The sequence below is a fragment of the Equus asinus genome, chromosome X (assembly GCF_041296235.1).
Source record: "Equus asinus isolate D_3611 breed Donkey chromosome X, EquAss-T2T_v2, whole genome shotgun sequence".
Taxonomy (NCBI): Eukaryota; Metazoa; Chordata; class Mammalia; order Perissodactyla; family Equidae; genus Equus; species Equus asinus.
This window is the reverse complement of record NC_091820.1, coordinates 137494341-137510459: the sequence shown is the minus strand read 5'-3', so window position 1 is coordinate 137510459 and position 16119 is coordinate 137494341. Positions and strand designations below refer to the sequence as shown.

At 36.6% G+C, this 16119-nt stretch overlaps 1 protein-coding gene across 2 annotated transcripts in view; it reads left to right on the top strand.

Moving 5' to 3' along the window:
* The window catches only part of GABRA3 (gamma-aminobutyric acid type A receptor subunit alpha3), a 208790-nt gene that overhangs the window by 123274 nt on the left and 69397 nt on the right, over positions 1–16119 (top strand). The window lies entirely within an intron of this gene.

The following is a 16119-nucleotide window of genomic DNA, read 5'->3' as shown; positions in this document are numbered from 1 at the left end:
TTCCTTGAGCGAAAAGAGGAAGATTGGCAACAGATGTTAGCTCTGGGCCAATCTTCCTCACCAAAAAAAAAAAATCATACAAGCTAAATATATACAATTTTTATTTGTCAATTATACTTTAATAAAGCTGGAAAAAAAGTTAACAGCTGAGAGAAACTTTGGATGCTCTCCTGGTCCAAGCTACCTTCTGACAAAGCTTCCATCCTAGCTCTCACCCTGCGGCCCCGGGCTCCACCCTGGTCCTTGAGCATGCCAGAGGTACAGGGACCCAGAGTCCTGAGTTATGTATTCAACAAACACCTATCTGAGTGTAATGATAAAACTAGTGAGAAAATAAAGAGGACAAAGAGTAGCAATAGTAAAGTCAGAGAAAGAACAACTGGAAAACTTTACAATGTCAATTCCAGGTATTGTCAACCTCACCATCTTCCCAGGGATACTTTAACTACTTGGATACCTGCTAGGTAACAAGTTCCAGCTGCTACTTCTCAACAGAGAAACTTCCTAGGGTATAAGGGGACCGCAAAGTAATCATGCAAGTAGACAATACAATAAGAGAGCTAACCATCTAGCTTAAAGAGAAAAATAAAATGGAGGCTTGGGAAATGAGAATCCATAAAAGACATTCTAATCACAATTCTTGCTAACAGATTCAGGTGATATCCATTTTGGTCTGACAATTACTTATGAAAATCTTGCAAAGTTACCAGAGTATCTGAAGACCATACAGGAAAAAAATGGTGTCAATTAAAAAGAAAGTAGCACAGGGACCTCTTTCCTGATGGCAGTGGGCTTGAAATTATTGTGCCTGTTTCCTCCCTAGCACTGGAAAAAGTAATGTCTACTTCAAGCCATCACTTACCAGTGGTCTCAAACACAGAATGGAGGGAAGTCTTTGTTTATTTTGAAAGTCTCTGAGGCTATCAGTTTCCTGTTATTCCATAGGATATCGTATTCCTGGATGCGTTATAGAAAGGCATCCATTTGTGTGGGTTTTTGCCTAGGAGTCCATGACCAGGAATCTCTGGGGCTACTTGTATGTAAAATAGACAGGCAGGACGCATAAACAATGCTAATAAGAGTATTTCAAGGGCTAAATGCAAGTGAAAGAGACATGTGGATTATGATTCTCTGAAATAGAAAATGATGGAGAGAAGGCAAAGAGCAAAGGGAGAACTGGATGGTCAAAATAAGGGGGGAGTGCCTGCATATGGAACAATGACAATGCCTTTACCATAATGCAATTGTCAAGCGCGTTGGCCCCAGACCCTGCTAAAGTTGAATCAGCCTTGCAGGACCTTTCTGAGAGCCTGCTTTGATACACTGTACAGTGTCAGAGAGTTGAACACATTCAAGCTTTAACACCAAGCCAGAAATTCTTCCCCAAGAGCTATGTGTCATCTCTGCCCAGTGTAGGAAATGTATTAAGTGCCTTTCCCAGGAGGTAAACTTAGGCTTATTATCTGGAAGATTTGATTTAAATGCCTCACAAAACAACAGAATTCATTTGTCAATTTGGAGGCAATCATCCTTGGAGAGTATACAAGGGCTCAATTTGCAAGGAAGGAATCAATTGCATTTCTAGAATGGTCAGGTCAAAATCGGATTGCTTTTGGCCAAAGATCCTGTGAGACTTATGGAGCAAATAATCACCATGTGATTTTCCCCAATAGTTTGGACTATGTAAAGAAAAATATTTAAAAAATGGGTACCCATCTCCCAATGTTTTTAAATCTTAAAAATTTTGCCATATTTCATTTCATTAAAAAATAATCTTTAAAGATACAGATGAAGTCTCCTGTTTACCTTATCTTGATCCTATTCCTCTCTCTCCCTCCCTCTTGAGAGATAATCACAACCATGAATTTGCTTTTTTTTTGTCATTTCCATGCATACTCTAGACTTATACCTAAGGATGTATGTATTATATGCAATAGCAAATATCACTATAAGTAGCAAATAGTGGTTTTCATGTTTTCAAACTATATAAAATGCATCATAGCTTTTGTATAATATTACAACTTACTTTTTTCAACCATGTATTGAAATGTATTCTTTTTGATGCATTTAACTCTAATTCGTTTATTTTAACTGCTATAGACTATTACAGTATATGAGTATTTATTCATACATTCATCCAATTCTCTTGTCAATATGCATGTTGCCTATTTCTAGATTTTTGCTATTAAAAAACAATGATACAACAAATATATATATATATGTTTATTTTTTGGTGAGGAAGATTGTCCCTGAGCTAACATCTGTTGCCAATCTTCCTCTTTTTGCTTGAGGAAGTTTTTCCCTGAGCTAACATCTGTGCCAATCTTCCTCCACTTTGTATGTAGGATGCTGCCACAGGATGGCTTGATGAGCAATGTGTAGGTCCGTGCCTGGGATCCAAACCTGCAAACCCTCGGCTGCCGAAATAGAGTGTGCAAACTTAATTGCTATGCCACGGGGCCAGCCCCCAACAAACATTCTTGTACATGTCTTCTTGTGAACATGTTTAAGTTTCTGTAGGGTGTGTACCTACAGATAAAATTTCTAATTTGTAGGGTTTGCATGTTTTTAGCTTTTTTTCAGATAGGGCCAAATTACTCTCGTGACAGGTTGTACCAATTTATAATCCCACTGGCACTGTATGGGAACTCCATTTCTCTACACTTTTGCTAATACTTCATACTATCACATTTTATTGTTGCCCTTTTGTGTTTGAAATGGTATCTAATTGATATTATTTGCATTTTCCTGATTACCTTTGAGGTTAAGCATCTTTTTATGTGTTTAGTGGCCAATCTGTGCCACTAAAGACAAGATGCCTTTGCTACCACCTGCATCAGCAAAAGTAGAAACTCCATGCAGATCCTGTTTCTTCATGTTGCCACTTCTGAATCGAAGTTTCCTGTGGGTATGTGTGACTCAGTAGTGGGATAGCTGGGTCATATGGTAATTCTATTTTTAGTTTTTTGAGGAATCTCCATACTGTTTTCCATAGTGGCTTCATCAGTTTGCATTCCCACCAGCAGTGTATGAGGGTTCCCTTCTCTCCACACCCTCTCCAACATTTGTTATTTTTAGTCTTAATGATTTAGCCATTTTACCAGGCGTAAGGTGGTATCTTAGTGTAGTTTTGATTTGCATTTCCCTGATGATGATTAGTGATGTTGAACATCTTGTCATGTGTTTATTAGCCATCTGCATATCTTGTTTGGAAAAATGTCTGTTCATATCCTCTGCCCATTTTCTGATGGGCTGTTTGTTTTTTTGTTGTTCAGTTGTGTGAGTTCCTTATGTATTATGGAGATTAACCCCTTATTGGAGATATGATTTGCAAAATTTTTCTCCCAATTGGTGGGTTGTCTTTTGATCCTACTTTCTTTTGCCTTACAGAATCTCTTTAGTTTGATGAACTCCCAGTTGTTTATTTTTTCTTTTGCTTCCCTCGTCTGAGAAGACATGGTATTCGAAAAGATCCTTTTAAGTTCGAGGTCAAAGAGTGTACTACCTATATTATGTTCCAGGAGTTTTATGGTTTCAGGACTTATCTTAAAGTCTTTGATCCATTTTGAGTTTATTTTTGTGTATGGCATAAGATAATGGTCTAATTTCATTCTTTTGCATGTGGCTGTCCAGTTCTCCCAACACCGTTTATTGAAGAGACTGTCTTTTCTCCATTGTATGTTCTTGGCACCTTTGTTGAAGATTAGCTGTCCATATATGTGCAGTTTTATTTCTGGGCTTTCAGTTCTGTTCCATTGATCTATGGGTCTGTTTTTGTATGATTACCATGCTGTTTTGAACACTATGGGTTTTTAGGACATTTTGAAGTCAGGGATTGTGATGCCTCCAGCTTTGTTCTTTTTTCTCAGGATTGCTTTAGCCATTCTGGGTCTTTGGTTGCCCCATATGAATTTTAGGATTCTTTGTTCTATTTTCATAAAGAATGTCTTTGGGATTCTGATTGGGATTGCATGGAATCTGTAGATTGCTTTGGGTAGTATGGACATTTTAACTATGTTTATTCTTCCAATCCATGTGCATGGCATCTCTTTCCATCTCTTTATGTCATTATTGATTTCTTTCAATAATGTCTTATAGTTTTCATTGTATAAGTCCTTCATCTCCTTGGTTAAATTTATTCCTAGGTACTTTATTCTTTTAGTTGCGATTATAAATGGAATTGTATTCTTGAGCTTTCCTTCTATAAGTTTGTTATTAGAGTACAGAAATGCAGCTTATTTTTGTAAGTTGATTTTGTACCCTGCAACTTTTCTACAGTTGTTAATTATTTCTAATAGTTTTCCAATTGATTCTTTAGGGTTTTCTATACGTAAGATCATGTCATCTGCAAGCAATGAGAGTTTCACTTCTTCACTCCCTATTTGGAGTCCTTTTATTCCTTTCTCTTGCCTAATTGCTCTGGCCAAAACCTCCAGTACTATGTTGAATAAGAGTGGTGATAGTGTACATCCTTGTCTTGTTCCTGTTCTTAGAGGGATGGCATTCAATTTTTGCCCATTGAGTATGATGTTGGCTGTGGTTTTGTCATATATGGCCTTTATTATGTTGAGGTAATTTCTTTCTATTCCTATTTTGTTGAGGTTTTTTTTTTTTATCATAAATGGCTGTCAAATGCTTTCTATGTGTCTATTGAGATGATCATGTGGTTTTTATTCCTTATTTTGTTACTGTGGTGTATCATATTGATTGATTTGCGGATGTTGAACAATCCCTGCGTCCCTGGTATAAATCCCACTTGGTCATGATATATGATCTTTTTGATGTATTGCTGTATCCAGTTTGCCAATGTTTTGTTGAGGATTTTTGCATCTATGTTCATCAGCGATATTGGCCTGTAGTTTTCCTTTTGTCTGTTGTCCCTGTCAGGGTTTGGTATCAGAGTGATGTTGGCCTTATAGAGTGTGTTAGGAAGCATTCCATCTTCCCTAACTTTTTTGTATAGCTTGAGAAGGATAGGTATTAAATCCTCTCTGAAAGTTTGTTAGAATTCCCCAGGGAAGCTTTTTGGGCCTGGGCTTTTATTCTTTGGGATGCTTTTGATTGCTGTTTCAATCTCTTTACTTGTGATTGCTTTATTCAGATTCTATATTTCTTCTTGCTTCAGCTTTGGGAGGTTGTAAGAATCTAAGAATTTACTCATTTCCTTTAGATTGTCCGTTGTGTTGGCATATGGTTTTTCATCTTTTTGTCTCTTGGTTAAACTTATCAGAAGTCTTCTATGTCGTTAGTGTTGTCAAAGTAACATGTTTTTGGTTTTGTTCATCATCTGTATTATTTCTTTTTTGTTTTCTGTTTCACTGATTTTTGCTTTTGTCTGCATCATCTTTTTATTTACTTTCTTTGTGACACTCTGCTCCTTCTGGTTTCTTGAGGTAGATTAGCTTAAGGTTTTCCATTTTGTTAGGCTATCTTTAAGGCTTATTTACAATTATCAATGTCCTTTTAAGTACCACTTGAGAAGCCCACTACAAGATTTCATATATAAGCATTTTCACTGTTGTTTAGTTCTAAGTATTTTCTAATATCTTTCATGGCTTCTTCTTTGTTTCTTTAAATTCTTATAGTGGATTTTAAAATTTCCAAATATAAAACTTTTTATTAATTTCTAATATAATGCCTCATCTTGAAAGAAGATGGTCTATAGGATATGACGTCTTTTTTTGTGTTTCTTGAGATTTGCTTTATGGCTTAGCACGTGATCATTTAATTTTGGAAAACAATGTGTGTTTACTAAGTGTTAAATAGATAGGTCTGTGTGTGTTCCTTAGCTCATCCTTGTCAATTGGATGGGTCACATATTTTTTTAAGATGATTTATTTTTTTAATTCTTTGCAGTGATTTTATTATCATAATGGTTTATAACATTGTGTAGCTTTGGGTGTACATTATTGTTTATCAATTTCTGAATAGAATTCATTGTCCTCACCACCAGTAGTCTAATTTTTATGTGTCACAGTACATGTGTGGCCCTTTACCCCTTTTGTCCACCCCCCAAATCCCTTCCCCTCTGGTAACTACTAGTCTGTTCTCTTTATCCACATATTTGTTATTTTCCACATATGAGTGAAATCATGCAGTATTTGTCTTTCTCTGTCTGCCTTATTTCACTTAACATCATACCCTTAAGGTCCATCCATGTTGTTGCAAATGGGACAACTTAGTCTTTTTTATGATTGAGTAGTATTCTATTGTATATATATACACCACATCTTCTTTATCCATTCATCCATAGAAGGGCACTTGGGTTGCTTCCATGTCTTGTCTATTGTGAATAATACTGCAATGAACATAAGGGATCATAAATCTCTTTGGATCAGTGATTTCAAGTTCTTTGGGTAAATACCCAGGAGTGGGATAGCTGGATCATATGGTATTTCTATTTTTAATCTTTTTGAGAAATCTCCATACTGTTTTCCATAGTGGCTGTACCAGTTTGCATTCCCACCAGCAGTGTATGAGGGTTCCCTTTTCTCCACATCCTATATAACACTTGTTGTTTTTAGTCTTGGTAATGGTAGCCATTCTGACTGGTGTAAGGTGATATCTCATTGTAGTTTTGATTTGCATTTCCATAATAATTAGTGATGTTGAACATTGTTTCATGTGTCTATTGACCATCTCTATATCTTCTTTGGAAAAATGTTCATATTCTCTGCCCACTTTTTGATCGGGTTGTTTGTTTTCTTGTTGTTGAGTTGTATGAGTTCTTTATATATTTTGGAGATCAACCCCTTGTCAGATAAATGACTTGCAAATATCTTCTCTCAGTTGGTGGGTTGACTTTTCATTTTGTCCATGGTTTCCTTTGCTTTGCAGAAGCTTTTTAGTCTAATGTAGTCCCATTTGATAACTTTTTATTTTGTTTCCTTGCCCAAATAGACATGGTATTTGAAAAGATCCTGCTAAGACCAATGTCACATAATGTACTGCCTATATTTTCTTATAGGAATTATAAGGTTTCAAGTCTTACATTCAAGTCGTTAATCCATTTTGAGTTCATTTTTGTATATGGTGCAAGATAATGGTCTACTTTGATTCTTTTGCAGGTGGCTTTCCAGTTTTCCCACCACTATTTATTGAAGAGACTTTCTTTCTCTGTTGAATGTTCTTGACTCCTATGTCAAAGATTGACTGTCCATAGATGTGTAGTTTTATTTCTGGGCTTTCAATTCTGTTCCATTGACCTGTGTGTCTGTTTTTGGGCTGGTACCATGCTGTTTTGATTACTATAGCTTTGTAGTATATTTTGAAGTCAGGGATTGTGATGCCTCCAGCTTTGTTCTTTTTTTCTGAGGATTGCGTTGGCTATTTGGGGTCTTTTGTTGTTCCATATACATTTTAGGATTCTTTCTTCTATTTCTGTGAAGAATGTCATTGGGATTCTGATTGGGCTTGCACTGAATCTGTAGGTTGCTTTAGGTGTTATGGACATTTTAACTATGTTTATTTTTCCAGCCCATGAACGTGGAATATCTTTCCATTTGTTTATGTCTTCTTCAATTTCATTTAATAATGTCTTATAGTTTTCAGTGTATATGTCTGTCACATCTTTAGTTAGGTTTTTTTTTTTAAGATTGGCACCTATGCTAACAACTGTTGCCAATCTTCTTTTTTTTCCCTTCTTCTCCCCAAAGCCACCCAGTTCATAGTTGCATATTCTAGTTGTGAGTGCCTCTGCTTGTGCTATGTGGGATGCTGCCTCAGCATGGCCTGATGAGTGGTACCACATCCACACCCAGCATACAAACTGGTGAAACCCTGGGCCACCAAAGCAGAGTGTGGCAACTTTATGACTTGGCCACGGGCCTGGCCTCTGTTTGGTTAAGTTTATTCCTAGATATTTGATTCTTTTTGTTCTGATTGTGAATGGGATTGTATTCTTGATTTCTCTTTCTGCTGGTTCATTGTTAGTGTATAGAAATGCAACTAATTTTTTAAATTGATTTTGTACCCTGCAACTTTGAAGTAGTTTTTGATTATTTCTAATAGTTTTCTGATGGATTCTTTAGAGTTTTCTATATATAGAATCATGTCATCTGCAAACAGTGAGAGTTTCACTTTTTCCTTTCCAATTTGGATTTCTTTTATTTCTTTTTCTTGCCTAATTGTTCTGGCCAAAACCTCCAGTACTATGTTGAATAGGAGTGGCAAGAGTGGGCACCCTTGTCTTGCTCCTGTTGTCAGAGGGATGGCTTGCATTTTTTCACCATTAAGTATGATGCTGACTGTGGATTTGTCATATATGGCCCTTATTATATTCAGACACTTTCCTTTTATAGCCATTTTATTGAGAGTTTTTATCATAAATGGATGTTGGATCTTTTCAAATGCTTCCTCAGCATCTATTGAGATGATCATGTGATTCTTTTTCCTCATTTTGTTAATGTGGTGTATCAGATTGATTGATTTGTGGATGGTGAACCATCCCTGTGTCCCTGGAATAAATCCTACTTGATCATGGTGTGTGATCCTTTTAATGTATTGCTGTATTCGGTTTTCCTATATTTTGTTGAGGACTTTTTCATCAATGTTCATCAGTGATATTGGCCTGTGATTTTCCTTCTGTGATGTCCTTGTCTGGTTTTGGTATCAGGGTAAAGTTAGCCTCATAGAATGAGTTAGGAAGTATTCCATCTTCTTCAGTGTTTTGGAATAATTTGAGAAGGATTGGTGCTAGATCTTCTTTGAATGTTTGGTAAATTCTCCAGAGAAGCCATCTGGTCCTGGACTTTTGTTTTTTGGGAGGTTTTTGATTACTGTTTCAATCTCTTTACTTGTGATTGGTCTATTCAGATTCTTTATTTCCTCTTTATTCAGTTTTGGGAGATTGTATGACTCTAAGATTTTATCCATTTCTTCTAGGTTATCCAATTTGTGGGCATATAGTTTTTCATTGTATTCTCTTATAATCCTTTGCATTTCTGTAGTATCTGTTGTAATTCCTCCTCTTTCATTTCTAATTTTATTTATTTGAGCCTTCTCACTTTTTTTCTTGGTGAGTCTGGAAAAGGGTTTGTCAATTTTGCTTATCTTCTCAAAGAACCAGCTCTTAGTTTCATTAATCCTTTCTACTGGTTTTCTTGTCTCTTTTTCATTTATTTCTGCTCTGATTTTTATTGTTTCCCTCCTTATGCTGACTTTGGGCCTTCTTATTCTTTTTCTAGTTCTGTTAGGTGCAGTTTAAGATTACTTATTTGAGATTTTTCTTATTTCTTGAGGTGGGCCTGTATTGCTATGAATTTCCCTCTTATGACTGCTTTTACTGCATCCCATAAGAGTTGGTATATAGTATTTTCACTTTCATTTGTCTCCAGGTATTTTTTAATTTCCCCTTGGATTTCTTAATTGATCCAGTGGTGGATCAGTAGCATGCTATTTAGTCTCCACATATTTCTGGCTTTCCCAGTTTTTTTGTTGTAGTTGATTTCCAGTTTCATTGCACAATGATCAGAAAAGATGGTTGAGATTATGTCAGTCTTCTTAAATTTCTTGAGGGTTGCCTTGTTTCCCGACATATGGTCTATCTTTGAGAATGATGCATGTGCACTTGAGAAGAATGTGTATTTTGCTGTTTTTGGATGGAATGCTCTCTATATGTCTATTAAGTCCATCTGATCAAGTGTTTTATTTAAATATACTATTTCCTTGTTGATTTTTTTGTCTGGATGATCTGTCCCTTGATGTACATGGGGTGTTGGAGTCCCCTACTATTATTGATCCCTTTGGGTCTGTTAATAATTGCTTCATGTACTTTGGTGGCCCTGTGTTATGTGCATATATATTAATATGTGTTGTGTCCTCTTGGTCAAATGTCCCTTTTATCATTATATGCTGCCCCTCTTTGTTTCTCATTGTTTTTTAACTTGGATTGTTTTTTAACTTGGAGTCTGCTTTGTCTGATATAAGTATGGCAATACTTGCCTTCTTTTTTTCCCATTATCTTGTAATATTGTCTTTCATCCCTTCACTCTGAGCCTATGTTTGTCTTTAGGGCTGAGATGGGTTTCCTGGAGGCAGAATATGGTTGGGTCTTGTTTTTTAATCCATTCAACTACTCTGTCTTTAGATTTGACAATTCAATGCATTTACATTTAGAGTGATTATTGATATATGAAGGTTTAATGCTACCATTTTATCTCTTGTTCTCTGGTTGCTCTACATTTCCATTGTTTTTCTTCCTTTGTATTTCCGACTACCATTTCATTTGGTGGGTTTCTGAGGAAGTTTTCTCTCTTTTTGTGAATTGTGGCTCTACTCTGATTTTTTGTTTAGTGGTTACCATGAAGTTTATATAAAACATCTTGTAGATGAAATAGTCCATTTTCTTATAGCCTCTTATCTCCATTAACCTAAGCACGTTCCATCCCTTTTCTCTCCCCTTCTGTGTTATTGCTGTTATAAATTGTTCTGTTTTTAATTTTGTGAGTTTGTGACTAAGTTGAAGTGTTTATTGTTAATTTGATGCTTTCTTTCCCTATATCTTTTAAGTTATAATTGAGTATTGGCCTCCCTGTTCTGTTAGAGAGCTGCAGGTTTCTGTTTATTTCTGTCTACATCCTTGCTCAAAACTTTATATACCTTTGCTTTTTTGTTTCCAGTGTGAGGCCATCTTTAATTATTTCTTATAGGAGAGGTCTAGTGGCAATGAACTCTCTCAGCTTTCATTTGTCTGGAAAAGCTTTTACTTCTTCATTGTATCTGAAGGAAAGTTTCACTGGATAGAGTATTGTTGGCTGCAAGATTTGTCTTTCAGTACTTTTAATATATCATTCCATCCTCTCCTAGCCTGTAGGGTTTCTTCCCAGAAATCTACTGAAAGCCTGATAGGGTTTCCTTTGTAGGTTACTTTCTTCTGCCTTGCTGCTCCTAATATTTTTTCTTTGTCATTGCCTTTTGCTATTTTTAATATTATATGCCTTGGAGAGGGTATTTTGGTATTGATGTAATTAGGCATTCTGTTAGTTTCATGTAGTTGTAAATCCAGATCCTTCCCCAGGTTTAGGAACTTCTCAGGTATTATTACCTTAAACGAGCTCATTGCTCCTTTCTCCCTCTTTTCTCCCTCTGGAATACCTATAATCCTTATGTTGCTTTTCCTAATTGAATTGGATATTTTTCAAAAAATTCCTTCATTTTTTTTAAACTCTTAGTTCTGTCTCCTCAACTGCCTGTAGAATTCTATATTTTAATCCTCTAAATCACTAATTCCTTCCTTCAGAACATCAGCTCTATTTCTGAAGGGTTTTTAGATTATTTTCTTATTTCATTAATTGTGTTTTTCATATCCAGAATTTCTGCTTGAATTTTTTTTTTATAGTTTCGATCTCTTTGGTGAAGAGATTCATTTTATTCCTGAGCTCAGTGAACTGTCTTCATGGGTTCTCCTGTAAATCATTGAGTTTCTTTATGACAGCTATTTTGAGTTCTGTGTCATTTAGTTTGTAAATTTCTGTGCCTTCAGGGTTGGTTTCTAGAGAATTGTCATTTTCCTTCTGGTCTGAATTGTTGCTGCAGTTTCTTGTGGTGTTTGATGAACTAATCTTTTGTTGGAGCATTTGTTGTGCATCAGTTGCAGATTCCACCTGTTACCACTAGGGGGAAGCAGGAGCTGAGTTTATGGTCCCACCCTGTATGCTGGAGGCTGTAGGGGTACTATGGTCACTTGCACCAGCCTGGGGAGTCTTCAAGCATCTGTATGGGCTGTGCTTGGGGGGTGGGGTTTCCTCACCAGGACCAAGCTAGGGCCACTGTTTGGGACCTCAGGGGCATGGTGGGCTCCCTCCCCCCACTGGGAAACTGATCACGAGTGGGCTAGAGGCTGCTGCCACTTCTTCCTACAGTCGTCCCAGGGCACATTCCCTCTTTTAGGGCACAGCAGTACACTGGGCGCTCGCTCAGGCCTGGAGTGCACTTGCACCAGTGTGTAGATCTGCTGCCATCTCTGCTTGTGGGTCCCACAAGCTGCTGTGCTTGGTGATTGGAGTTTCCTCATCAGGATTGAGCTAGGGTCCCTCCTTCGGGCTGCAGGGGCATGGTGGGCTCCCTCCCCCTGCCAGGAAAGCAATCATGAGCGGGTGAGGGGCTGCCATCACCTCTTCATACAGTCACCCTGGGGCACGTTCCTACTTTTGGGGTGCTCACGCCATGCTGGAAAGCATTCATGCACATGAACAGGTTACCAGGGGAGGGCAAGGGGTGCTCACCTAACTCTGCCACTTCCCAGGGGGCCAGTTCATCCAGTCTCAGATGTACAGCTGTGTGTGTCTCTCAGGTGTTCTGTTGTGCTATGTGGGCTTCCTCAGTTGGTCAATGAATGCCCATTTAGTTGTAGTTCAAAAGGGGGAGAGACAAAGGGAACAGCTCACAATGCCATGTTGTTGATGTCACTCTGTTCACACATTTTAATCATACAAATTTTTGGCCTGATTGGTCTTTCATTTATTGAGTCGATGGGTTTGTCACTTTTTACTTTAATTCCAGTTTTACCTTATATATTTTGAGTCCTTGTTATCCATGCATAAATATTTAGAACTGTTTTTTTCCACTTGAGATAATTGATTTTATAGTATAATGATATTTAATCCCCAAAGAAAAATGTTCATCTTACAGTCCATTCCATCTTTATTTTATAGTTCTACCACTTTATTTTGGTTAGGATTTACCTTTTCATATATTTCAATTACTTTACTTTTGACCTGTGTTTTTATGTGTCTTTAGGTGTGACTCTTGTATATACATAGCATATAGCTACATTGTTATTTATCCTTAGATTATATTTTGTTTCTACTATCTTATTTTATATATTATTTTCCCCATGTTTTCTATGCTCTATTTTTTCTTGCCTTCCATAGGATTGAAGCATTTTCTATATTCCCACCATTTGTTTTTCTCTACTTTTTTTTTAAGTTTTGTATTCTATTTCTTGTATATTCTTTAGTGGTTACCTTAAATGTTAACATACATACTTGACCTAAAGTCTAATATCTCCACTCTGCCCAAATAATGCAGTAGTGCATTCACCCACATGTTCCTACTACCTCCTTCCATTGAGTGTAGTTGTTTGTTTTGCCTTGTTTTTCTAGCCCTTATTATTGTTTGTGGAGAGCCACTATTAGTTTAGTTTACCCATAAATATGTCAACACTTGTGCTCGCCATTCCTTCTTGCATCTTCCTGCTGGTTTCATTTTCAACTACATGAAGAACTTATTTTAGTAGTTCTTTTCCTAAGGATTCATTCAATCATTTATTTATTCAAAAATATTTATAGAGGACCTACTATATGCCAGGTAAGGTTTTAGGTACTAGAGAATTAGCAGTGAAGAGAACAAAGTCTCTGCTCTCATGGAGCCCCCAGGCTAGTGGAATAAAATAGTAAGCAAGTAAAAATACATTTTTGTCAGTGCTATCTGACAAAATAATGCATGAAGAAAAATAATGCATGGTAAGGGGAAGGGGGATTACTATTTATGATAAGATGGTGAATACTTCTGTGATATGGAGACTTTTGAATAAGGCCTGAATGCTATGAGTGACCCAGGCATGAGAAAAACTTATTTTGTCTAAAATTGTCTTTATTTTGACCTCATTCTATCTGATTAGCTATAGAATTCTTTGATTTCTATTGTTGTTTCAAGAAGTCTGCTATGAAATTATTTCTTTGTAGGTAATATGTCTTTTCTATTTTGTTGTTTTTAAGATATCCTCTTTGGTATTCTTCAAATCCTCTATGTGTTGGCTTGGATCTATTTTATTATATTGAGCTTGCAACTCATTATTATTCTTGAAGATATGGAAGCATATATTTCAATAACTCCGAGACTCTTTCATCCATTAGTACTTTAAATACTGTTTCTCTTCCATTTCCTCTCTCTTTTGTAACTTGTGAATTTTATTAGATTATGCTGAACCTTTCCCTTTTATCCTCCATGGTACTACACCTCTCTTTTATGTTTTATTAATCATTTATCTGTCTGAAATGTACACTGAGCAATTTTTATTCATATGTATTTTCCAGTTCACTAGTCTCACTTCAATGATACCTAATTTTCTATATACCATCTCCATTGATTTTTTATGTTCAATGACTATTTTTCTTTTACAGAAGGTCTACTTCAAATAGATCTTTTTGAAATCTGTTTTTTCTCACTCCCACCCCATAATATTTGGATCTTTTCTCATGTTCTCAATCTCTCCTTTGATGTCTTTATCATTTTAATGATGTTCCTTTATAATATCTATTTGATTATTCTGTTCTATGAAGTTCTGGGAGAGGATCTAATTCAGTTATATGTTTTATCAGCTGACTCTTGCTCCTGAGCATTTCCTTAGGTGCCTTGTTGTGGTGGTTGTAAGCTTATTTTCAGCAAGCATTTATTTGTGGTCTTGTCCCCCCAGTGTTTTTGTGTTTGCTTTTGCAAGTCAATCTAGATGTATTCGTATCCTAAGACCAATTTTTATGTTAATTTCTCAGTTTGTAAGCCTCAAACTGGGTAGATAGTGTACATTTAAATATCAATCCCATATAAGATTAGGCTTGACGTACCTAAATCAGTAGGAATGCTTCCCCTAAACACCTCTCTATTCAGAATCCTTGCTTGGATAAACAGGTTTCCTTTCTGAATTCTCATGTTGTGGATTGATTTTGTCCAGTTCATTTTATCTAATTCCCCCTTTTGTGGAGGTTGGAGTCCCTCAGGATCCTGGTTTTCTGTGGGAGTCTAGTTCCAGCCTGTCACCTGGCACAGTTCTGGTTTACACCTGTTGTTCTGATATAATTATTGATAAAGCCTCCCCTTACTCTCAAAAGTGTTCCAGTTTAGACAATAAATTATATAATTTCCTAATCTTAGGTAGCAGTGTGCTTGGTGCAGTGGAGGAAGAGAAAAGTTAGACTGGCTAGTTTGTAGAGGGAAGAGTGGTTGGAGAAGAGCTCAGAGAGGAAGGCAAGGGACAGTTTATGAAGTGCTTTCTACGTAAGGGAAGGATATTGGGATTTATTCCAGATGTGATTGGAAGCTATTAAGGGATTTTCAGATGCATCTGACTGCTTCTTTATTTCTCCTGGCTACCTAGAGGTGTCCCATATGCCTTATGTAGTTTAGTGGTCAGTCAAGGATTTGGGCAGAGTTTGTACTCAGATTTTGAGACTCACTCTCTCAGTGATTCTCTTGCTTCCAGGGCCTCACCCTGAAGTTTCAGCCCTTTGGCCAGCCGTGAGCTCTACCCTCTCAGATATTAAGCCAATAAGTTTTCTGATTTCTGCCATACTCACAAACATCACCCAGCACAGTTCTGTCATCTGTCATTTAGCGGAAGACTCCTCTATTGTTTCTGCTTCCATTTTTTCAACTGATCCCCAAGGTCTTCCTCATGTGTGTATAGTGTAGTGGTCAGCCAGAATTTGGGACAGAGAGTATTGACAGATTGGGAGTCCTATCCCTTCTGTGACTCTCTTGCTTCCAGGGCTCCCACTCCTAAATTTCCAGATTATCTGACACCTTGAGCCAGTAAAGGTGTGATAACTGTCATGGGAATTTTAGGTTTGGGGGAGCACCTTTAAGAAAGAAAAGCCACAAACTCACAATTTTAAGCTTTTGCTGCTGCCATCTATCAAGGGTAAACTCTCCTCAAGTTTTTGTCTGCTTTTAGTCATTCTCTATTGCTTTCAAATAATTCTATTTTTTGTTCAAATTTTCTAATTAATAGCCACAGGAAGGTATATCCAAGAGACTTAGTCTGCTGTTACCAAAACCTTGAACATTTTGTCATTTTAATTTGTGTTAGATTAACAACCATTTTGAAAATTTTCTTCATGTTTATTAGCAGCTTTTATCTATTGCATGAATTTTCTGTTCATGTCATTTACCCATTTTTCTATTTATGTTTGTTTTTATCTTATTTATCTATAAGAGTTGCTTGTTTATTAAAGGTAATAAAATATTAACTCAGATATATTGTTATTTTGAGGCTCAAATGGAGTGTGCTTTAAAATTTAAGGTTTTGGTTTCATGGTGATTTTGTATTCACCTTTGATGTTCATATGGGATCATTTAGTAGAAGGGACAAGTAAGGAGTTTGTTCTTACTAGAGATGTCACT